General features: G+C 46.9%; 1 pseudogene; it reads right to left on the reverse strand.

Moving 5' to 3' along the window:
- Positions 1–3,900: 3,900 nt before the first annotated feature.
- Positions 3,901–14,252, reverse strand: LOC129869315 (protein O-linked-mannose beta-1,2-N-acetylglucosaminyltransferase 1-like; annotated as a pseudogene).
- Positions 14,253–16,692: the final 2,440 nt, after the last annotated feature.

Genomic DNA, 16,692 nt, shown 5'->3' on the forward strand with positions numbered 1-16,692 from the left:
CTTATCTATCGGATCCAGCGACAGCTTCATTGTGTGTGTACACTGAGCCAGAAACAATCGCCCTGTAGGAAACTAAACACTGTCTTTATGTGGGGATGATCATGTGAAACACACACATTTAATTATGAACAAACATGAACATTCAGCTTGTCAGACTAATTCAGATACAGGCATACAGTTTATACATAGTACATGCAGATGTGAGCACACAAGTTCAATGCACACACACACAGATACTGATGTCGCTATGAACACACACATACAGTCTAGCTGTGGGTTCTGACAGGGCATCTCCATTAAGAGACCATTGAGATGGCGAGGCATGATAACTCAAAGGACAGGAAGGTGTTTGTCCTTGGTCAACCACCGTGGTTACGGAAATGTACCATCCAGGGGATTTGCATACATTTCCCTAGCCCACACTGTTCCCTTCTCCTCTCTGTTGGTTTACCCAACACCTTCTCCTGGGAAATCTGGATACAAGGACGAGGCTGGAGAAAACAACCTTATCAATAACAAGAAAATGTATTATGAATATTCTAGTAGTGATAAATTAATGTTGTGATGCCTGCTGTAGATTCACCTCTATAATAAATTAACATACTTTTGTTAATCACGCAGGTATGAAGTATTTCACTACAACTCCCTCAACCCATAATAGACACATTGCAAAAACAACTGACACCACTACCAAACTGCATAAGAGATAAATGTGTCTATAGATGAATGTGTCTATGAATGTCACGCCCTGACCATAGAGAGCTTTTTATTCTCTATGTTGGTTAGGTCGGGGTGTGACTAGGGTGGGTTATCTAGGTGATTATATACACTGCTCAAAAAAATAAAGGGAACACTTAAACAACACAATGTAACTCCAAGTCAATCACACTTCTGTGAAATCAAACTGTCCACTTAGGAAGCAACACTGATTGACAATAAATTTCACATGCTGTTGTGCAAATGGAATAGACAAAAGGTGGAAATTATAGGCAATTAGCCAGACACCCCCCATAAAGGAGTGATTCTGCAGGTGGTGACCACAGACCACTTCACAGTTCCTATGCTTCCTGGCTGATGTTTTGGTCACTTTTGAATGCTGGCGGGGCTCTCACTCTAGTGGTAGCATGAGACGGAGTCTACAACCCACACAAGTGGCTCAGGTAGTGCAGCTCATCCAGGATGGCACATCAATGCGAGCTGTGGCAAGAAGGTTTGCTGTGTCTGTCAGCGTAGTGTCCAGAGCATGGAGGCGCTACCAGGAGACAGGCCAGTACATCAGGAGACGTGGAGGAGGCCGTAGGAGGGCAACAACCCAGCAGCAGGACCGCTACCTCCGCCTTTGTGCAAGGAGGAGCACTGCCAGAGCCCTGCAAAATGACCTCCAGCAGGCCACAAATGTGCATGTGTCTGCTCAAACGGTCAGAAACAGACTCCATGAGGGTGGTATGAGGGCCCGACGTCCACAGGTGGGGGTTGTACTTACAGCCCAACACCGTGCAGGACGTTTGGCATTTGCCAGAGAACACCAAGATTGGCAAATTCGCCACTGGCGCCCTGTGCTCTTCACAGATGACAGCAGGTTCACACTGAGCACATGAGCACATGTGACAGACGTGACAGAGTCTGGAGACAGCGTGGAGAACGTTCTGCTGCCTGCAACATCCTCCAGCATTACCGGTTTGGCGGTGGGTCAGTCATGGTGTGGGGTGGCATTTCTTTGTGGGGCCGCACAGCCCTCCATGTGCTCGCCAAAGGTAGCCTGACTGCCATTAGGTACCGAGATGAGATCCTCAGAGCCCTTGTGAGACCATATGCTGACACATGCACATTTGTGGCCTGCTGGAGGTCATTTTGCAGGGCTCTGGCAGTGCACCTCCTTGCACTAAGGCGGAGGTACCGGTCCTGCTGCTGGGTTGTTGCCCTCCTACGGCCTCCTCCACGTCTCCTGATGTACTGGCCTGTCTCCTGGTAGCGCCTCCATGCTCTGGACACTACGCTGACAGACACAGCAAACCTTCTTGCCACAGCTCGCATTGATGTGCCATCCTGGATGAGCTGCACTACCTGAGCCACTTGTGTGGGTTGTAGACTTCATCTCGTGCTACCACTAGAGTGAAAGCACCGCCAGCATTCAAAAGTGACCAAAACATCAGCCAGGAAGCATAGGAACTGTGAAGTGGTCTGTGGTCACCACCTGCAGAATCACTCCTTTATTGGGGGTGTCTGGCTAATTGCCTATAATTTCCACCTTTTGTCTATTCCATTTGCACAACAGCATGTGAAATTTATTGTCAATCAGTGTTGCTTCCTAAGTGGACAGTTTGATTTCACAGAAGTGTGATTGACTTGGAGTTACATTGTGTTGTTTAAGTGTTCCCTTTATTTTTTTGAGCAGTGTATATTTATGTTGGCCTGGTATGGTTCCCAATCAGAGGCAGCTGTTTATCGTTGTCTCTGATTGGGGATCATATTTAGACAGCCATTTCCCCATTGTGCTTTGTGGGATCTTGTTTTTGTGTAGTGCCTGTTAACACTGCAATTACTTCACGGTTCGTTTTGTTTTCTGTATTTGTTCTGGTGAGTTTCTTTGATTAAAACAATGGGTCTATGAATGGGTCTATAGATATGTCTATAGATGTGTCTATAGATGCCAGTATGAATGTGTCCATGGATGCGAGTATGAATGTGTCTATAGATGCGAGTATGCATGTGTCTATAGATGCGAGTATGCATGTGTCTATAGATGCGAGTATGAATGTGTCTATAGATGCGAGTATGAATGTGTCTATAGATGCGAGTATGAATGTGTCTATAGATGTGAGTATGAAGGTGTCTATGAATGTGTCTATGAATGTGTCTATGAATGTGTCTATAGATGTGAGTATGAATGTGTCTATAGATGTGAGTATGAATGTGTCTATGAACGTGTCTATGAATGTGTCTATAGATGTGAGTATCAAGGTGTCTATGAACATGTCTATGAATGTGTCTATGAATGTGTCTATAGATGTGAGTATGAATGTGTCTATGAATGTGTCCATAGATGTCTATGAATGTGTCAATAGCTGTGAGTATGAATGTGTCTATAGATGTGAGTATGAATGTGTCTATAGATGTAAGTATGAATGTGTCTATGAATGTGTCCATAGATGTCTATGAATGTGTCAATAGCTGTGAGTATGAATGTGTCTATAGATGTGAGTATGAATGTGTCTATAGATGTCTATGAATGTGTACATAGATGTCTATGAATGTGTCCATAGATGTGAGTATGAATGTGTCTATAAAGGTGTCTACGAATGTGTCTATGAATGTGTCTATAAATTTGTCTATTAATGTGAGCATGAATGTATCTATAAATGTGAGAATGAATGTCTATGACCATCTATTAATGTGTCTATAAATGTGTCTGAATGTTTCTATAGTTGTCTATGAATGTGAGTATGAATGTGTCTATGAATGTGTCTATAGATTTCTATGAATGTGAGTATGAATGTGTCTATGAATGTGTCTATAGATTCTCTAGTTGCGCCGTGATTGGCTCAGTGTTCTGTCACTCATGGGGACCCTATGTCACTGCCAAATCTAAGGGTAGAGCAAAAAAATTCAAACCCCTTGGGTGCTGCCATGTAGTTACATTAGAAGTGCCCAACCAAGAAGGCTCAAGGTCATTGGCCACAGATAAATTGGTGTCAAATCACGTTATATATACAGTAGCTTTGATTGGACTGATCATGTCAATGTCATACTTCAAAATTGGGAGGAGATTTGAACACCATTCGCTCTCTTGCCCTTTCATCCTTTTCATCCAGTTTGTTGACCCAAAGACCGGGCTGATATGTCATCCAACTGTCGTCAAGGAGACGCATCAAAGATCCCAAAAACGTTAGCAGCTCCCTTTTATACTGCTTCCTGGTACGGCCTCCAAAGATCTTTGTGATACCCTCTGACATTCAGATCCCACACATGCAGGCACTGAGGAGGACAACACACATTAGTCCACAAAACTCTTCAGAGAAAGACAACGCAAATGGCAGGGGAGAGTGGGGAAAGTTACAGTCTGAACAGTTTGATGGTAGGGGAAAGTAGGGAAAGTTACAGTCTGATGGTAGGGGAAAGTAGGGAAAGTTACAGTCTGATGATAGGGGAAAGTAGGGAAAGTTACAGTCTGATGGTAGGGGAAAGTAGGGAAAGTGACAGCCTGATGGTAAGCGGGGAAAGTGACAGCCTGATTGTAGCGGGGAAAGTGACAGCTTGATGGTAGCGGGGGAAGTGGCAGCCTGATGGTAGGGGGGGAAAAGTGGCAGCCTGATGGTAGGGGGGGAAAAGTGGCAGCCTGATGGTAGGGGGGGAAAAGTGGCAGCCTGATGGTAGGGGGGGAAAAGTGGCAGCCTGATGGTAGGGGGGGAAAAGTGGCAGGCTGATGGTAGGGGGGGAAAAGTGACAGCCTGATGGTAGGGGGGGAAAAGTGACAGCCTGATGGTAGGGGGTAAAAGTGACAGCCTGATGGTAGGGGGGGGGAAAGTGACAGCCTGATGGTAGGCGGGGAAAGTGACAGTCTGATGGTAGGGGGGGGGGGAAGTTACAGTCTGATGGTAGCGGGGGAAAGTTACAGTCTGATGGTAGCGGGGGAAAGTTACAGTCTGATGATAGCGGGGGAAAGTTACAGTCTGATGGTAGCGGGGGAAAGTTACAGTCTGATGGTAGCGGGGGAAAGTTACAGTCTGATGGTAGCGGGGGAAAGTTACAGTCTGATGGTAGCGGGGGGAAAGTTACAGTCTGGTGGTAGCGGGGGTAAAGTTACAGTCTGGTGGTAGCGGGGGTAAAGTGACAGTCTGATGGTAGCGGGGGAAAGTGACAGTCTGATGGTAGCGGGGGAAAGTGACAGCCTGATGGTAGCGGGGGAAAGTGACAGCCTGATGGTAGCGGGGGAAAGTGACAGCCTGATGGTAGCGGGGGAAAGTGACAGCCTGATGGTAGGGGGGGAAAGTGACAGCCTGATGGTAGCGGGGGAAAGTTACAGCCTGATGGTAGGGGGGGAAAAGTGACAGCCTGATGGTAGCGGGGGAAAGTGACAGCCTGATGGTAGCGGGGGAAAGTGACAGCCTGATGGTAGCGGGGGAAAGTGACAGCCTGATGGTAGCGGGGGAAAGTGACAGCCTGATGGTAGCGGGGGAAAGTGACAGCCTGATGGTAGCGGGGGAAAGTGACAGCCTGATGGTAGGGGGGGGGAAAGTGACAGCCTGATGGTAGGCGGGGAAAGTGACAGTCTGATGGTAGGGGGGGGGGGAAGTTACAGTCTGATGGTAGCGGGGGAAAGTTACAGTCTGATGGTAGCGGGGGAAAGTTACAGTCTGATGATAGCGGGTGAAAGTTACAGTCTGATGGTAGCGGGGGAAAGTTACAGTCTGATGGTAGCGGGGGAAAGTTACAGTCTGATGGTAGCGGGGGAAAGTTACAGTCTGATGGTAGCGGGGGGAAAGTTACAGTCTGGTGGTAGCGGGGGTAAAGTTACAGTCTGGTGGTAGCGGGGGGAAAGTGACAGTCTGATGGTAGCGGGGGAAAGTGACAGTCTGATGGTAGCGGGGGAAAGTGACAGCCTGATGGTAGCGGGGGAAAGTGACAGCCTGATGGTAGCGGGGGAAAGTGACAGCCTGATGGTAGGGGGGGAAAGTGACAGCCTGATGGTAGGGGGGGAAAGTGACAGCCTGATGGTAGGGGGGGAAAGTGACAGCCTGATGGTAGTGGGGGAAAGTTACAGCCTGATGGTAGCGGGGGAAAGTGACAGCCTGATGGTAGCGGGGGAAAGTGACAGCCTGATGGTAGCGGGGGAAAGTGACAGCCTGATGGTAGCGGGGGAAAGTGACAGCCTGATGGTAGCGGGGAAAAGTGACAGCCTGATGGTAGCGGGGGAAAGTGACAGCCTGATGGTAGCGGGGGAAAGTGACAGCCTGATGGTAGCGGGGGAAAGTGACAGCCTGATGGTAGCGGGGAAAAGTGACAGCCTGATGGTAGCGGGGAAAAGTGACAGCCTGATGGTAGGGGGAAAAGTGACAGCCTGATGGTAGGGGGAAAAGTGACAGCCTGATGGTAGCGGGGAAAAGTGACAGCCTGATGGTAGCGGGGGAAAGTGACAGCCTGATGGTAGCGGGGGAAAGTGACAGCCTGATGGTAGCGGGGGAAAGTGACAGCCTGATGGTAGCGGGGGAAAGTGACAGCCTGATGGTAGCGGGGGAAAGTGACAGTCTGATGGTAGCGGGGGAAAGTGACAGCCTGATGGTAGCGGGGGAAAGTGACAGCCTGATGGTAGCGGGGGAAAGTGACAGCCTGATGGTAGCGGGGGAAAGTGACAGCCTGATGGTAGCGGGGGAAAGTGACAGCCTGATGGTAGCGGGGGAAAGTGACAGCCTGATGGTAGCGGGGGAAAGTGACAGTCTGATGGTAGCGGGGGAAAGTTACAGTCTGATGGTAGCGGGGGAAAGTTACAGTCTGATGGTAGCGGGGGAAAGTTACAGTCTGATGGTAGCGGGGGAAAGTTACAGTCTGATGGTAGGGGGGGGAAAGTTACAGTCTGATGGTAGCGGGGGGAAAGTTACAGTCTGATGGTAGCGGGGGAAAGTTACAATCTGATGGTAGCGGGGGAAAGTTACAGTCTGATGGTAGCGGGGGAAAGTTACAGTCTGATGGTAGCGGGGGAAAGTTACAGTCTGATGGTAGCGGGGGAAAGTTACAGTCTGATGGTAGCGGGGGAAAGTTACAGTCTGATGGTAGCGGGGGAAAGTTACAGTCTGATGGTAGCGGGGGAAAGTTACAGTCTGATGGTAGCGGGGGAAAGTTACAGTCTGATGGTAGCGGGGGAAAGTTACAGTCTGATGGTAGCGGGGGAAAGTTACAGTCTGATGGTAGCGGGGGAAAGTTACAGTCTGATGGTAGCGGGGGAAAGTTACAGTCTGATGGTAGCGGGGGAAAGTTACAGTCTGATGGTAGCGGGGGGAAAGTTACAGCCTGATGGTAGCGGGGGGAAAGTGACAGCCTGATGGTAGCGGGGGGAAAGTGACAGCCTGATGGTAGCGGGGGAAAGTGACAGTCTGATGATAGCGGGGGAAAGTGACATTCTGATGGTAGCGGGGGGAAAGTGACAGCCTGATGGTAGCGGGGGGAAAGTGACAGCCTGATGGTAGCGGGGGGAAAGTGACAGCCTGATGGTAGCGGGGAAAAGTGACAGCCTGATGGTAGCGGGGGAAAGTGACAGTCTGATGGTAGCGGGGGAAAGTGACAGTCTGATGGTAGCGGGGGAAAGTGACATTCTGATGGTAGCGGGGGAAAGTTACAGTCTGATGGTAGCGGGGGAAAGTTACAGTCTGATGGTAGCGGGGGAAAGTTACAGTCTGATGGTAGCGGGGGAAAGTTACAGTCTGATGGTAGCGGGGGAAAGTTACAGTCTGATGGTAGCGGGGGAAAGTTACAGTCTGATGGTAGCGGGGGAAAGTTACAGTCTGATGGTAGCGGGGGAAAGTTACAGTCTGATGGTAGCGGGGGAAAGTTACAGTCTGATGGTAGCGGGGGAAAGTTACAGTCTGATGGTAGCGGGGGAAAGTTACAGTCTGATGGTAGCGAGGGAAAGTTACAGTCTGATGGTAGCGGGGGAAAGTTACAGTCTGATGGTAGCGGGGGAAAGTTACAGTCTGATGGTAGCGGGGGAAAGTTACAGTCTGATGGTAGCGGGGAAAAGTTACAGTCTGATGGTAGCGGGGAAAGTTACAGTCTGATGGTGGCGGGGAAAGTTAGTCTGATGGTGGGGGGGAAAGTTACAGTCTGATGGTAGGGGGGGAAAGTTAGTCTAGAGGTAGGGGGGGGAAGTTACAGTCTGAACAGTTTGACTATTGTAAAGTATTATTATTCAAAGGCTACGTGCTTGTGTCTCTACATCTCCCCTTCTTTCCTTCAGTCTCTCCCTTCCTTCCTCTCTACGTTGGCGAGCTCAGTCCAGGGGGAGGTATAAGTCTCCTGCTCCATCTTGATGTACATGACGTAGTTCTTCCCCTCTGCATCAGGAATGAAAGAGTCCTCACATGGGTTCTTACTGTGGCCCAGCACCTCAGCCTCCCTGAGCAGGTAACAGACATCTTAGACATCCCACCTGAGCACAACAGACAGAATAACACACACGATAAAAACTTCACCAATACAGAAGTTGAATTGATTTTACAGACTACATCAGATACATTCTCACTCACTTCAGTAAGTTCTCAATCTCCAGCTCATAGGCATTTCTTTTGAAGCGGTCTACATTCTTCATCTGGACGTTAGGCACCGAGTTGAGCCTGTGCTTCTTGAAATGCACTTCCTAGAGAGCACGAAACACTCGGTCAGGTGAGACAGCTTGTGACTCAATCAGCTTGTAAAAAACCCACTGAAGAAATAGCTGTCAGCATCCTGAGTCATCGTCAAGTTCACTTTAAAACAGTCTGCTCAAACTATACGACAGATGTCATCGTTTTAACTAGACCCAGTTGCAATCAGTGCAGACTCATCACACTCTGACGTAAGACAATGGGCTATATGATTGACCCTGTGCAAGTAGTGAAGAGGGCCTTACGTGGAATAGCCGTTCATGTTGAGCCTGATGATGCCAAAGCGGTAGCAGCAGGACACGTCAAGGATGATAAACTCTACCTTTCCTCTGCTCTAGCATACACATCCACATGTCCCAGTCCCAAAGATAGAAAAACCCAGGTTTTCATTTCACAATGAAAATAGACTGATAGAAACACACACCTTCTCAGACATGGGCCATTTGGCCTCCAGATCATCCTTGTAGAGGCTCTTCTTCAGCATCCAGCCAAGCCCTGACATACTCTCCACTCTGTAGAGCAGGGCGAAGTCCTCCACTGTGTGTTCATAACCCTGTTATAACACACACACTACATAAGCACACTCTCCACTCTGTAGAGCAGGGAGAGGTCCTCTGCTGTGTTTTGATAACCCTGCACAGCAGAATTACAACAGATATTACACATTACATAAGAACATCATTTCCACACATCACAGCAACGAAGGGAAAGCGTTTAAGGGTGTAGAGGTGTTAAAGTGAGAGGTGGAGACAGGACACGGACTAACCTGGTCATTCCAGACTGAGATGCAGCTCAGGCTGTCATCCTCGTTCAGTAGATCAGGTCTGGCTCAGGAAACTGGACAACATCAACAATATTAAACATGATGCCACCAGGAGAACAGCATCAGTTCACCAACAATATTTGGATAGCTTCATTTCATGTTGGAAATCTTTAAAGCCAATTCAAGACTACTCTACTATAATACATTCCATTCCTGTATGGTGATAGTTGAACTTGGCTTTCTACCTCTACAAGTTCTTGCTGGTCTTTCTCTGTGTGTATACAGCTTTGATTTGTCTGATTCCTAGTTGATTGGCTAAATGATCAAGATGGCGCCGACAGAGAGGTCTGCCTCACTTCTAGTCCTTAGGAAATTTTGCTACAAGCATTTCACTACACTTGCAATAACATCTGCTAACCATGTGTATGTGACCAATAACATTTGATTTGATTTATTAAATGTAATTTCAAAAGGGCATGTTTGCGAGGGTAAACAAGCATTGAATTCAATCGGCCCAATCCTCCAAATGTTTCTAAAGCATTTGCTGTCATTAGTTTATAGAGGACAGAGTGCACACCTGTTCAACAGTAAATATATTGAAGGCTTGGGGCACACAATGGAGAATGAGTGTCCCAGTGAGTTACAACAGCAGGAAGCATGTGGATCTGCTGCCCCCTTCTGGTCATTAATGGTAACATTCATCCTAAAGCACATGCCCGGCTACATTCAACTCATTGACGAGCTTCCAATGATCTTTGCTCTGAGATTGAAGAAACAGTCATTTTGAGGGCGTATTCTAGATATAGTGTTACCCCTCTATATGTTGTATAGTTAAAGCTTCCATCAAGCTAAAACTATAGACAGACCTGAAGAAATCTATGGAGATATCCAGGTCTTCTCCAGGACTAGGGCAAAGATGGCATCCTGCAAATCAACCACATAACAACCACATAACCAGGTGGAGGTGGACGGGAAGATGAAAATAGTCACTGGGTGTAGGTTGAAGGTTGCAGTCAGATTGGCTTCGTAGTGCTGAGAGAGGAGAGAGAGGTGGTAGTGAGTGGGTTTAGCGATGCCAAAACACTGTGTGCATTACAACACAACATTGCCATTGATTGTGTCATTGGTTGGTGTAGGACAGGAGTTCATGTTATATGAACCAGTCTTTATGATATTGCTGCTTTGCTGAAACGGTCCATCTCATAGATAAAATAAGTGATTTCTAGTTGACTGTTTCAGCTGGTCCGTGTCTCTGATGGCGGCCGCTCGGAGGGTGAGGAGTGTGTTGGCTGACAGACACCTCACCTGTGATACTCTGGTATTCTTGATGCTGATGGGGAGTGTGTTGGCTGACAGACACCTCACCTGTGATAATCTGGTATTCTTGATGCTGATGGGAGTGTGTTGGCTGACAGACACCTCACCTGTGATACTCTGGTATTCTTGATGCTGATGGGGAGGTGTTGGCTGACAGACACTTCACCTGTGATACTCTGGTATTCTTGATGCTGATGGGAGTGTGTTGGCTGACAGACACCTCACCTGTGATAATCTGGTATTCTTGATGCTGATGGGGAGGTGTTGGCTGACAGACACCTCACCTGTGATACTCTGGTATTCTTGATGCTGATGGGGAGGTGTTGGCTGACAGACACCTCACCTGTGATACTCTGGTATTCTTGATGCTGATGGGGAGGTGTTGGCTGACAGACACCTCACCTGTGATAATCTGGTATTCTTGATGCTGATGGGAGTGTGTTGGCTGACAGACACCTCACCTGTGATACTCTGGTATTCTTGATGCTGATGGGGAGTGTGTTGGCTGACAGACACCTCACCTGTGATACTCTGGTATTCTTGATGCTGATGGGGAGGTGTTGGCTGACAGACACCTCACCTGTGATACTCTGGTATTCTTGATGCTGATGGGGAGGTGTTGGCTGACAGACACCTCACCTGTGATACTCTGGTATTCTTGATGCTGATGGGGAGGTGTTGGCTGACAGACACCTCACCTGTGATACTCTGGTATTCTTGATGCTGATGGGAGTGTGTTGGCTGACAGACACCTCACCTGTGATACTCTGGTATTCTTGATGCTGATGGGGAGGTGTTGGCTGACAGACACCTCACCTGTGATACTCTGGTATTCTTGATGCTGATGGGGAGTGTGTTGGCTGACAGACACCTCACCTGTGATACTCTGGTATTCTTGATGCTGATGGGGAGGTGTTGGCTGACAGACACCTCACCTGTGATACTCTGGTATTCTTGATGCTGATGGGGAGGTGTTGGCTGACAGACACCTCACCTGTGATACTCTGGTATTCTTGATGCTGATGGGGAGGTTTTGGCTGACAGACACCTCACCTGTGATATTCTGGTATTCTTGATGCTGATGGGGAGGTGTTGGCTGACAGACACCTCACCTGTGATACTCTGGTATTCTTGATGCTGATGGGAGTGTGTTGGCTGACAGACACCTCACCTGTGATACTCTGGTATTCTTGATGCTGATGGGGAGGTGTTGGCTGACAGACACCTCACCTGTGATACTCTGGTATTCTTGATGCTGATGGGGAGGTGTTGGCTGACAGACATCTCACCTGTGATACTCTGGTATTCTTGATGCTGATGGGGAGGTGTTGGCTGACAGACACCTCACCTGTGATAATCTGGTATTCTTGATGCTGATGGGGAGGTGTTGGCTGACAGACACCTCACCTGTGATAATCTGGTATTCTTGATGCTGATGGGGAGGTTTTGGCTGACAGACACCTCACCTGTGATATTCTGGTATTCTTGATGCTGATGGGGAGGTGTTGGCTGACAGACACCTCACCTGTGATACTCTGGTATTCTTGATGCTGATGGGAGTGTGTTGGCTGACAGACACCTCACCTGTGATACTCTGGTATTCTTGATGCTGATGGGGAGGTGTTGGCTGACAGACACCTCACCTGTGATACTCTGGTATTCTTGATGCTGATGGGGAGGTGTTGGCTGACAGACACCTCACCTGTGATACTCTGGTATTCTTGATGCTGATGGGAGTGTGTTGGCTGACAGACACCTCACCTGTGATACTCTGGTATTCTTGATGCTGATGGGGAGGTGTTGGCTGACAGACACCTCACCTGTGATACTCTGGTATTCTTGATGCTGATGGGGAGGTGTTGGCTGACAGACATCTCACCTGTGATACTCTGGTATTCTTGATGCTGATGGGGAGGTGTTGGCTGACAGACACCTCACCTGTGATAATCTGGTATTCTTGATGCTGATGGGGAGGTGTTGGCTGACAGACACCTCACCTGTGATAATCTGGTATTCTTGATGCTGATGGGGAGTGTGTTGGCTGACAGACACCTCACCTGTGATACTCTGGTATTCTTGATGCTGATGGGGAGGTGTTGGCTGACAGACACCTCACCTGTGATACTCTGGTATTCTTGATGCTGATGGGAGTGTGTTGGCTGACAGACACCTCACCTGTGATACTCTGGTATTCTTGATGCTGATGGGGAGGTGTTGGCTGACAGACACCTCACCTGTGATACTCTGGTATTCTTGATGCTGATGGGGAGGTGTTGGCTGACAGACACCTCACCTGTGATACTCTGGTATTCTTGATGCTGATGGGAGCGTGTTGGCTGACAGACACCTCACCTGTGATACTCTGGTATTCTTGATGCTGATGGGAGTGTGTTGGCTGACAGACACCTCGCCTGTGATACTCTGGTATTCTTGATGCTGATGGGGAGGTGTTGGCTGACAGACACCTCACCTGTGATACTCTGGTATTCTTGATGCTGATGGGGAGTGTGTTGGCTGACAGACACCTCACCTGTGATACTCTGGTATTCCTGATGCTAATGGGGAGGTGTTGGCTGACAGACACCTCACCTGTGATACTCTGGTATTCTTGATGCTGATGGGGAGGTGTTGGCTGACAGACACCTCACCTGTGATACTCTGGTATTCTTGATGCTGATGGGGAGGTGTTGGCTGACAGACACCTCACCTGTGATACTCTGGTATTCTTGATGCTGATAGGGAGGTGTTGGCTGACAGACACCTCACCTGTGATACTCTGGTATTCTTGATGCTGATGGGGAGGTGTTGGCTGACAGACACCTCACCTGTGATACTCTGATATTCTTGATGCTGATGGGGAGGTGTTGGCTGACAGACACCTCACCTGTGATAATCTGGTATTCCTGATGCTGATGGGAGTGTGTTGGCTGACAGACACCTCACCTGTGATACTCTGGTATTCTTGATGCTGATGGGAGTGTGTTGAACCCCCTTCAGTCCAAACAGCTCCAACACATCCATGGGCTCCTGTACACACACAAACAACTAAAGGGTAGCCAAATACAGAAGTCCATACTTAGTGGTGCCGTCCACTGCCACACAGACCTTGGAGCAGCTGAAGTACACCTTGATGTCCAGGAGCTTCCTACCGCTTTCCAGCGTGCACGGGGTCTCGTCTGAAAGGGAGCAGAGGGGAGGTCAGCCATTTTGAATTATGGAAACTTGTTTTATAAGTTGACTAAGACTGTGCATAATATTGTTCAGCAGTATGATTTTCATATGTCATCAACTTCTTAAGGCTAATGCTAGTGAGGAACAACTTTTTATATACGGAATAATGGAAATGTGTGAAACAAATGGTGGAAGAATGTTCAAGACTCAACATACTCCTGTACTGGCTCTCCCTTGTTAGCGTCTTGTGTCTAATATGAGTTTGATATTCACAAGGACTGTGACCAGAATCAAATAGAACCGTTCCAGCCTGCCCAGAAGTAAAAGACAAGAAGTTGTTCTCAAAATTATCTCAAATGTAGCCAAACCAAAGGTGACAGTGAATACTCACCTGGAGGCCTCAGCAGATGACTCTCTTGTTAGTTAGGTTGTATTTCCAGGTTAGGTAGAGGCTCCTTTGTTGGCTGGAAAGAACGGTTTCGCTCGAGGATTGGGTGTCCAGGTGTCCATCTCTGGCTGTGGCATGAGACTGCAACCCCTCACCTCCTCCTTACACCGAGCGCGTTACGACAACGCATGTACGTACACAGCCTCCAGTGCAAGCTGATAACCAGAAAGTAGATAGAGCAGAAGTTGAAGAATGCCATAGCTAATTACCTAGTTTGTGTACTGCTAGTTAAATGGTTAGCGCGATCCAGAATCCTTGGGATGTGCCTACCCTACCATACCCCTTCACTAACCATGCAGGGACATCACAAGGAGCCTGGATAGTATGGACCCTAGCTAAACATAACTAGTTCATGATTATGTGAGAGGCACTTATTTTGCACATTTTTGCTTTCAATAACAAACGTTATTATTGGCTAGTAGTAATAGTTAACACACCAATAAAGTGAACAGATGCAAGAACAAAGAAAAGCAGCACTGCAGGTTCATCACACCCATAGATATTTATCGTCAGCTACCTAACACGCTACTTACGTTAGCTAGCTTCTCTCATTGCCACCTGGTTGAAGGATGTACACTACCGTTCAAATGTTTGGGGTCACTTAGATATTTCCATTTTTTTGTCCTTTAAAATAACATCAAATTGATCAGAAATACAGTGTAGACATTGTTAATGATGTAAATGACTATTGTAGCTGGAAACAGCTGATTTTTAATGGAATATCTAGATAGGCGTACAAAGGCCCATTATCAGCAACCATCACTCCTGTGTTCCAATGGCACATTGTGTTAGCTAATCCAAGTTTATCATTTTAAAAGGCTAATTGATCATTAGAAAACCCTTTTGCAATTATGTTAGCACAGCTGAAAACTGTTGTCCTGATTAAAGAAGCAATAAAACTGGCCTTCTTTAGACTAGTTGAGTATCTGGAGCATCAGCATTTGTGGGTTCGATTACAGGCTCAAAATGGCCACAAAAAAAGAACTTTCTTCCAAAACTCGTCAGTCGATTCTTGTTCTGAGAAATGAAGGCTAACACATGCGTGAAATTGCCAAGAAACTGAAGATCTCCTACAGCGCTGTGTGCTACTCCCTTCACAGAACAGCGCAAACTGTCTCTAACCAGAATAGAAAGAAGAGTGGGAGGCCCTGGTGCACAACTGAGCAAGAGAACAAGTACATTAGGTGTCTAGTTTGAAAAACAGATGCTTCGCAAATCCTCAACTAGCAGCTTCATTAAATAGTACCCGCAAAACACCAGTCTCAACGTCAACAGTGAAGAGGCGACTCTGCTTTCTAGCCAGAGTTCCAAAGAAAAAAAGCCATATCTCAGACTGGCCAATAAAATATTAAGATGGGCAAAAGAACACTGGACAGAGGAACTCTACCTAGAAGAATGGAACGCCGTTTGGGTCTTAAAGCATGTCGTCAAATGTTATGAACTACAAACAATCTATGGTTCTTGGAGTCAATGAATCAATTGAAAGTGACTACAGTTAGACATTTTAAAACTGTGCCAGTAAAGATGAAAGTAATCTGCTCTTATGGGTCGGTTTACATTTTTTCCAGACACTTCAATCTGACACTCTTACTGTTTGACGTCAGGCAAAACGTCTTCAGCCACGGAGAGCCGCTGGATAGCATTTGACTGCAGTGTCTGTGTACCAGGAAAGGACGTTAGAAGTTAGGTCCCCATGATATCGAAGCTTCTTACCGTCTCCACTACAGCCCAGTCAATATAGATTCTTTTTTTTTATTTTTTAAATTGAACAATAGATTGTGCTACATTATGTACAACTCCAGTTTGCCTATTGTCCTAACAAATGTCAATTATACATTTTTACATACGTCAGAGTGCTTTTTCTTTTATAGCTGTGTTCAACACCATCCTTACCCACAAACTGGTTAGCAGGCTCTGGCTGTAAATCCTGTAATAAATTCGATTTTTACATTATAAGAATGTGTATCCCAAGAATGGACCCGACACTACCACTACCATGAGTACATGAAGGAGCTGTGGGACCTGACAATGGTGATAGGACAAGTCTCAGCATAAGCAAAACAAAGTGGTCAAGTATCACCATCTATTCTCCCATCTACTGTACATTGACATGGAGATGATCAGCAGCTTCCAGTTCCTGGGCACCCTGATATCCTTTTCTGTCCTCAGTTACTTCACTCAAAGTCCCACTTGTGCTTCTCCACTACCCTCAAACTTGCTGCACCACGACCTGTGTACCAACTACAGTGTTATTGCCATAACATGTAAATATTTACTGTAAGATTTATGGTAACATAGTCCCATGTCTTAATAACTACTTAGCATAATGCTCAGTTTACCCACTAAGAAATCATACATTTCTTTAAATAAAGCTGCATTATGTATTACTGTGTCCAATTGATTCTGGTTGGTTGTAATGTTTTTGAAAACTTTCACAGCACAACCTTATTTTGCTGATGGACAATCCTGTCGGAAACTTTCATAATATCAATAATTTTGGGACACATGAATTAACATTGGCTGCGGTATTCTGAATTTACCAGGTGGTCATGCAATAAACGTTTTGGATAATTCCCCTCAAATTAATTATTTAAATCAAATCCAATTGTATTTGTCACATGTGCCAAATACAACAGGTG

Source organism: Salvelinus fontinalis, chromosome 14, assembly GCF_029448725.1.
Source record: "Salvelinus fontinalis isolate EN_2023a chromosome 14, ASM2944872v1, whole genome shotgun sequence".
Lineage (NCBI taxonomy): Eukaryota > Metazoa > Chordata > Actinopteri > Salmoniformes > Salmonidae > Salvelinus > Salvelinus fontinalis.